We start from the raw sequence: 6,626 nt of genomic DNA on the forward strand, positions 1-6,626 counted from the left end.
TTTTTTTTTTGGCTGTGTATGCCCTTCAGGACTGCCTTCTTGGCCTTCAATGCCTTTGCTTTGGCTTCAGTTTTGGGAGGGGCAGGGGCTTCCTTCTTCGCTTTCGGCACCATCTTCGTAGAAAACCGGCTGTACCTTCTTTAAGACATATCTGTTTGTTCTTTTGTCAGTCCATGGGGTGTTCAGTGCTCTTCTCCAATACCACAGCTCAAAGGCATCAATTCTTCTGTCATCCTTATTCATTGTCCAGATTTATTTCTTAATTTTTCAGAAACTTGGCTTTATATTCTATGAACTAAGTAGATTGGACTAAATAGGCCCCTAAAGTTCCTCTCAGCTCTTAAATTCTACAACTCTCAGATCACATATTTATTCATCTTTCACTGGACATCTCTGGAGCCAGAGCCTTTACTAGGATTTAGACTGTAAGTGTTGAATAAATTATTTCAATTCTTATTTTCATGGAGTTTACATGCTAGAAGGGCAATACAGGCATTGAACAAATCACACATTATAATTAGATTCACTCTTTCTTAAAAAGTATAGGTTGCTGTAAGAATGTGTAACAGAGAATGCTAACCCAGGCTCAGGGAAACCAAAAAAGCAGGTAACAATGACACAAAAACTATTTGAGGTTAATTTTGCCTCAACTTGCAATTATAGAAATTCAAAATAATAAACAGTAGCATTGGACCGAAGTATCCACTAACATTTCCAATAAGTTCACAAGTTCAGAAGACCCACAAATCCCACTGGCAGGGTTTGCTCCCATTATTCATTGTACAGTACTGGATCTTTCAACAGTTTATGAACTAGTTAGTTATGTAAACGCAAGGAAATGGCTGTGGTAGTACACACTGTGCCTCAGATAAATGGCTCCTCATTACAGTTGTCCCTGAGATGACATGAAACCTTTCCCTAAAGATTTTCTTTCATAATTGGAAATGGAATTTTTCTCGAGCTCTCGATTCAACCCAAACTCTCTATAACCCCAGGTTCTGAAGACTGTAAATAAATATTCTCCCATTCTTTCCCCAATATAAAATCATACTGGGGTTTTCCTGGGGCCTCTAGAGTTCATATAAAAGCTAAAGATGAAGGATATGGTGGGAAAGAGGCAAATTAAGAGATGGGGAATTGGGATGGGATTGGGATCTTTAGAGCAGAAGACAAGAACTACAGCTGGGTTTTAACATGGATTTTCACACTGGAAAGCTTGTATCTCAGCCCCCATTCAGTCTTAAACTTGAAGCCTTTTCCCATGGTCATGTCAAACCACATTGTTGCTGGTGGTGGTGGTGTTGTTGTTGTTATGTGCCATCGAGTGACCCTATGTACAATAGCCCCAAACCCTGCTCTATCCTGTGCCAATCTTATTGTCTCGGACACTCCTACCCCCACTACCCCAACCACTGCATCATTCTATCTCATCAAGTGTCTTCCTCTCTTGTGCTGTCCCTCCACCCTCCCAAGCATGACATCCCTCTCCAAAGACTGATGCCGCCTTGCAACATGCCAAAAGTATGTCAGACAAAGCTTCAAATGATGGTTTTGTGTGATTTTAGATATTCAAGAAAGTCTATTTTATTCTAAAATTCCTTAACTTCCTAAATTGTCCTACTGTCAGAAATAGTGTATTCCAAACCCATGGTTTTGGGTTAAGAGGTTATTATAGATACCTTATCTACGACTCATGCTTCATGCCTCATACTATAAACTCAACCATGACCAAAACCCAAATTCACTATTGTCAAGTTCATTCCAACACACAGCAACACATAGGACAGAGTAGAACTGTCCCGTTGGGTTTCCAAGGCTGTACATTTTTACCAAAGTGGACTACCACTGCATATCTCTGGAAAACAACTGGTGAATTCAAACCACCAACTTTTGTTAGTGGCTGAGCACTTTTACCACTGTGACACCAAGGCTCCTAAACCTGATCCTATTACTTGGCAAAAAAGTAGGAAGGAAAGAAAAAAGTAAGAAAATATAAATAATATGAAATGTCTCCATTGTCCTACTCAATAATCTTACTGTGAATATGAAGTGCTATTTCCTCAGACTATCTCAATTCTTATATGCCTCTCATGGTATGAGCTTCTTGTTAAGCTGTGAGTCTAATAATGAAAGCATTTCTTTACAGTATGGCCCCCAAATAAAAGCCAACTAGTTAATCTGGTTTTCAACTGGAAGAACAGCAGTCAGTTCTAACACTAGAGAAAGTCATAACAATGTGAAACTTACTAAGAGAATGTAGATTACTAACATGGCATCTTTCTAAGGAATTTTAAAAACTAACCGAGTGGCTCCTTGGAGGCAAGGATTCTGAGGCTCCGTCTAACATACTTTGGACATGTTGTGAGGAGAGACTGGTCCTTGGAGAAGGACATCATGCTTGGGAGGGTGGAGGGACAGCGCAGGAGGGGAAGGCCCTCTATGAGATGGATTGATTCAGTGACTGGTATAATCGGGATGGGAGTGTCAGAGACAGTGCGGTTGGCATAGGACAGAGCAGAGTTTAGGGCTGTTGGACATAGGGTCGCTATGAGTCGCAAGCGACTCGACGGCACATAACAACAACAACAACATACCATAGCTTCAGGTTAAGGTTTGCCTTCACTTTATTAATTTAAATGAGTCCTGGTGGTATAGTATAGTACATTATAAACTGAGCTGCTAACCAAAAAGTTAGTGGTTCAAATAGCTAGATACTCCTTGTGAGTAAGATACACAGTATCCTCCCATAAAAAAATAAATAAGTAAAAATTAAAAAAAAAATTACAGCCTCAGAAGCTCAGTGGAGGGTCACTATGAATCAAAATTGACTCTGTGGCACTGGGTTTTTAGAGAAACTGTTTGTTTAAGCTGTTATCATTCATTAGTCTTGTGTATGTTTGTGTGTACACATACCTGCCTTTTATGACTATTGTAAATGGTTATTTATTGCCCTACGCAAAACTGAATGAAACACTTCCCAGTCCTCTGCCACTCTCACAAATCTCTGTTTGAACTCACTGTTGCAGCCACTGTGTTAATCCATCTCAATGGGGTGCTTTTTCTTTATCATTAGCCAAGCATGATGCCTTTCTCCAAGGTCTGGCCTCTCCTGATAACACGCCCAAAGTATAGTGCCATCCTCCTTGCTTTTAAAGAGCATTCAGGCTATATTTCTTCCCTATTCTTTGCCCATACCACAGTTAAAAGGCATCAATTCTTCTTTGATCTTTCACATAACTGTGAAGCAATTTAAAATACCATAGCTTGAATCAAGCTGTGATTTGAGTAAAAGTTTACAAAATCTTATTAGTTTTTAATTCAGTCATTTGTACACATTTTGTTTAAAAACATTAATTACAATGTCTGATCAACCCCTTGTATATTTCCCTGATAGTTTTGATATATTTTAGTAAGTGCTTCAAGTATTCTTTTTTACTTCAAGTAAACTCATGTCATCTGCATGTTGCTGGTTTATAAATAAGTCTTCCTCCATTCTGATGCTACATTCTCCTTTATGTAGTTCAGTGTCATACGTATGGTGAAAGCACACAACTGTGACTCTTCTAGATTTTAAATAATACAGTATCCTCCTATTTTATTTCAACCACTGCTTTATCTTCTATATTCAGCTTCTGCATGAGCATAATTAAGGATTCCAGAATTCTCAATAATTTCCACAATTTGTTATGACCGACATAGTTGAGTGTTGCAAACTGAGAGTGACATATATTAATAAGTATTAATAACAAAACAAAACACCAGGAATGTAGGAGAAAACAGGTAAAGCACGAAGGGAACAGTTCTCAAAACAAGTGAAGCAAACTGAAGCACTGGCTGACCTTAGCTTCCCTGTATCTTTATTGAAAATTGCCAGGGAGCAAATCACCAAGAGAATTTAATGCAAAGGAAGCTAAGCTCTTTCTATTGAAAACCGTATGCTTGACTCAGGAGGGAGAGGTGGTTAGCAAATACAAGAATTCTGTAAACGCTTAAGGATTGCCTTAGTATCTACCCCTGTAAACATTTAAGGATTGCCTTAGTGCTTCGGGGTGAATTCCAGCTTGTATTACCCTCTCTCCTAACCTGAAGTAGCATTCTGTTTATTACAAATATTTAGTATAAAATTTGCTTCCCATAGTTGAATGCTTTTTTTATGGTTAGGTATGTTGTTGTTGAATGCTTTTTTTATGGTTAGGTATGTTGTTGTGTGCTGTGAAGTCAGAATGGACCCATAGTTAATCCCTCCAGCAGATTTTCAGAGTCAGTAAATCTCATAAGAGGAGATTTTCTATCCTACGCTAGCAAAGCAGTTGGTGGACTCAGCTAGTGATTTAAAGCCTTTTGGGGAACTTATATACTCCTATCTTGTGGAAAACCTCACATCAATCCAAACTTAAGATAAATCCTTTAGGTAAACTTTCTATAATTAAAAATCTCAAAACACGAGTCCACCAGATGCTCTGCCAGAGAAGGAGGGGCAATCTCCTCCTGGTAGTCAGATCCGATTTGACGGTACACACACACACACACACACACACACACAATAATAAAACTTAAAAAAAAAATCTCAAAACATACAAGGAAATAATGGACCATAAGTAAAAATCAGAGAAACTTTCTTACCAAAGTGAAAACCAGAAACTTCAGAGACCAGAAGTAGTCCTTTAAAGTTTTAGGCATTGTAATTATCAGACAAGATATAAAGGAACTCTGGTGGTACTGTCTGGTGGAGGGGTAGCAATGAGTCAGCTCTGACTCAGTGGCAATGAGCTTGAGGGGTTTTTTTTCCTTGAGTTTTTAAAAGTATAAATAACAGCATTTAATATCATTAAGGCAGTTAAATTGTTAATGAGTCAAGTCTACCCAGAGATATATACTTCAGAAGAAATGCCTGGTGATCTAATTATTCTTTTTTTTTAAAAAAAAAAAAAAGCACCATTGAAAACCCTATGCAATACAATTCTACTTTGACACACATGGGGTGTCCATGAGTCAAAATCATCTCCATGAGACAGATTTTATTTGTTAAAATAGTTGGAAACAAACTAAGTGCCCATCAACAAATGAATGGATAGAGAAGCTTTGGTATATTCACACAATGAAAACAAGGAACTCATGAAATATTATGCAAAATGGGTGACCCTGGAGGACATTATGCTGAGTGAAATATCTCAATTACCAAAGGACAAATACTGCATAGTGCCACTGTTGTAGAACAGGACTGACATCAAGGTTGGGGTGAGACTGAGAAAGATTGGATAAATTATGTATACTGCATTGAAACAGATGAGGGAGAGAACTGTTTAAAAGCGATATATGATTGGGTATTATGGTCATGATAAGAGTCCAGAATAAAGGCTGCATAGTGGAGTATACTCGGGGGGGGGGGGATTGTACACTAATGAAAGAATTTTTCTTTTACTTTTCAAAGAAAAGAGTGAACTGGAGTGGGCAGGGAGAAAAATGCAACAATGAATGAATGAATGAAAATCCAAAGTCTCTGTAAACATTCATTAAAATTAATTTTTAAAAAAGTAATGGAAGAATTTTATTGGAAAAAAAGAGGCTATAACATCAAATACAAAAAAAGTAATGGAAGAGAAATGTAAAAAAATTGATAAAAGACTATAGAGAAGAATCAAGTGATTTGAAAAACCAAATAAAATGCCTAGAAAGTAAAAATATTAAAATTTAGTAGAAATACTAATGAGAGAGCTGATGCATTGCATGAGAGATACAAACCAATTCATTCTAAAATGCAGTCTAGAAAGTCAAAGAGATGAAAAGAGAAGTTAAAAGATCTGAAAGTTAGAATAAGAAAGTTTAATATATATGTAATTAGAATTGGGAACTCTGGTGGCCAAGTGGTAAGTAGCTATGCTGCCATCACAATGGCATGTGGTTCAAATCCACCAGCTGCTCTACAGGAGGAAGATGGGCAATCTCCCATGTGATTAAACTACTTCTGAAAAACCTGCTGAAGGGTTAGATATGGGTTGGTTCCAACTCGATAGTACTCAACAAAAAAAGTTAAACTGGAAGAGAAAATACAGAAGAAGAAGAAAAAATAAAGAAACAATGTCTAAGAATTTTATCCAGAATGATTGAGAGACATCAGTCTTGAAATTCAAGAAATATGGTGAATTCTAAGTAGACAAATAAAAAGAAATTTGCATCTAGGTTGTGTGTGACACTGCATGCTATGGGTCAACTTGGCTAAACTGTAATTCAAATGGAATGACATATACTATGTAATCACCTTCCATTTTGTGATCTGCTTTGAAAAATCATTTCATTGAAAAGAATTTGGGAATGTGGCCTACTTCTGGGATATAAATGAATGTTCTAGCACTCTCACTTGATCCTACACTTTTCTCATTGCCTGATTTCTCAAGCCCGATTCTTGGTACTAAACTTGCAGCCTACAATCTAATGCATGATGTTTTATTTTTAATTTATCAGCCTCACAAACTTGTGAACAAGCAGAGGCCTCTAGCCTGTCACCTGAACTGCAGATTGTGGATTCATCAGGCCCTGTAACCGTGTGGCCCAGCAGACGTCTTCAGCCTACTTCTGACCCACAGATTTGGCACTCATCAACCCCAACAGTTACATGAGCCATTTCC

The sequence above is a fragment of the Elephantulus edwardii genome, unplaced genomic scaffold, assembly GCF_000299155.1.
Source record: "Elephantulus edwardii isolate Elephantulus edwardi_28Jun2011 unplaced genomic scaffold, EleEdw1.0 scaffold00015, whole genome shotgun sequence".
NCBI classification, from domain to species: domain Eukaryota; kingdom Metazoa; phylum Chordata; class Mammalia; order Macroscelidea; family Macroscelididae; genus Elephantulus; species Elephantulus edwardii.